The sequence below is a fragment of the Bos grunniens genome, chromosome 5, assembly GCF_055505025.1.
Source record: "Bos grunniens cultivar Pamir isolate PY7600 chromosome 5, Bosgru_T2T1.0, whole genome shotgun sequence".
In the NCBI taxonomy this organism is placed as follows: domain Eukaryota; kingdom Metazoa; phylum Chordata; class Mammalia; order Artiodactyla; family Bovidae; genus Bos; species Bos grunniens.
Window position 1 is genome coordinate 59401212 of NC_141169.1, and position 1977 is coordinate 59403188.

A 1977-nucleotide genomic window follows, 5' to 3' on the forward strand; every position below is an offset into this window, starting at 1 on the left:
TTTAATAGTTCTTTTACTGATCAGAACAAGGTTAGAGTTTCAGTAAGGCCCTTTACATTTTCTTCATATGAGATGTCATCTTGGATAAAGTTTATTTTCAACAAGAGTTGAAATGACACAAGTTTTTTATTTCAACAAGCATTGAAAAGATGACTTTAGGTCCAAGAATCAATAATAACAGTGGTATGAGCATGTTAATATGAACAGACAATACACCAGGATTTAATAGTTAATAAAGGAAGATTGTGACCTTGAGGCCCACTGCTCTTTTTATATTGATATTTTATGCTTAGTTTCAACATTTCTTTACTTCTTTGAGATCAATGAAATTCTTTCAATTAACTCTGTAAAAGCTCGTTTCACTTGTTTGTTCCTCGGACTATAAATAAATGGGTTTAACATGGGGGCAGTCACTTCATCCTTTGCTGAAGGTTTGACATAGATGAAAATACAGCTTCCATAGGTGATAGAAACCACAATCAGGTGAGAAGAGCAGGTAGAAAAGGCCTTCATTTTTGCTGAGCCGAAGGCAACTTTATAATAGTCTCGATGATGTATGTATAAGACAGAAACACACACAGAAATGTTCCAATGACAGTCAACACAGCAATGGTAAAAACTATCTGTTCTAGGAACCATGTGTCTGAACAAGAGATTTTTAGCACAGGAAAGGCATCACAGACAAAATGATCAATGATATTAGAGTCACAGAATTCCAGCTCTAAGCCCAGGGAAGCTAGTAGAAATATGACCAGGCAATCTGCTATCCAACAGCAAATAACAAGTCTTCCACAGACTCTACTGTTCATGATGGTTGCATAATGTGAAGGTTTGCAGATGGCCACATAGCAATCATAGGACATGATGGCTAGGAGAAAAAATTCTGTTGCTGTAAAAGTGAAGATAAAAAATATCTGACTAAAACAAGCATTATAAGAAATAGTCTTGTCCTCAGTTGATAAGCTGTATAAGAATCTGGGAATGCAGACAGTGGTGAATAAGGCTTCTAAAAAGGAGAAGTTTTTGAGGAAAAAGCACATGGCAGTTTTAAGGTGAGAATCTACTAAAGTGATTATAATGATGATCAGGTTCCCAGTGACATTCAATGTGTAGGAAGCAAATAGAAGTGTAAAAATCAGAACTTGCATTGGAGGATCATCTGTTAGTCCCAGGAGAATGAATGTAGGTAATGATTTATGGTTTCTCATCACTGACTTGTACTTCTTCTCAAGCTCCTCACAAAGTCAAGTGACACTGAACTAAGAAAACCTGTATGAAATTATGAGGCCATGGCTATTGAGAAAAACAATCCAATTAATGCAATGAATAGTCATTTTCTTCTTTGACGACAATGACAGATCAAAACTTGAATTGTCAGCTCTTTTAGTGTTTCTTATATGTATCCTCAACTGGAACTAGTGGAGGTGATGGAATTCCAGTTGAGCGATTTCAAATTTTCAAATTCCAGTTGAGCGATTTCAAATCCTGAAAGATGATGCTATGAAAGTGCTGCACTCAATATACCAGCACATTTGGAAAACTCAGCAGTGGCCACAGGACTGGAAAAGGGCAGTTTTCATTCCAATCCCAAAGAAAGGAAATGCCAAAGAATGCTCAAACTACAGCACAATTGCACTCATCTCACACACTAGTAAAGTAATGCTCAAAATTCTCCAAGACAGGCTTCAGCAATATGTGAACTGTGAACTTCCTGATATTCAAGCTGGTTTTAGAGAAGGCAGAGGAACCAAAGATTAAATTGCCAACATCCACTGGATCATCAAAAAAGCAAGAGAGTTCCAGAAAAACATCTATTTCTGCTTTATTGACTATGCCAAAGCCTTTGACTGTGTGGGTCACAATAAACTGGAAAATTCTGAAAGAGATGGGAATACCAGACCACCTGACCTGACTTTTGAGAAATCTGTATGCAGGTCAGGAAGCACCAGTTATAACTGGACATGGAACAACAGACTG

The 1977-nt window shown here is 37.1% G+C and overlaps 1 pseudogene; it reads right to left on the reverse strand.

Annotated features, from left to right (window-relative positions):
- Positions 1-306: 306 nt before the first annotated feature.
- On the reverse strand, positions 307-1301 carry LOC147372142 (olfactory receptor 6C2-like; annotated as a pseudogene).
- Between the last annotated feature and the right edge of the window lie 676 nt (positions 1302-1977).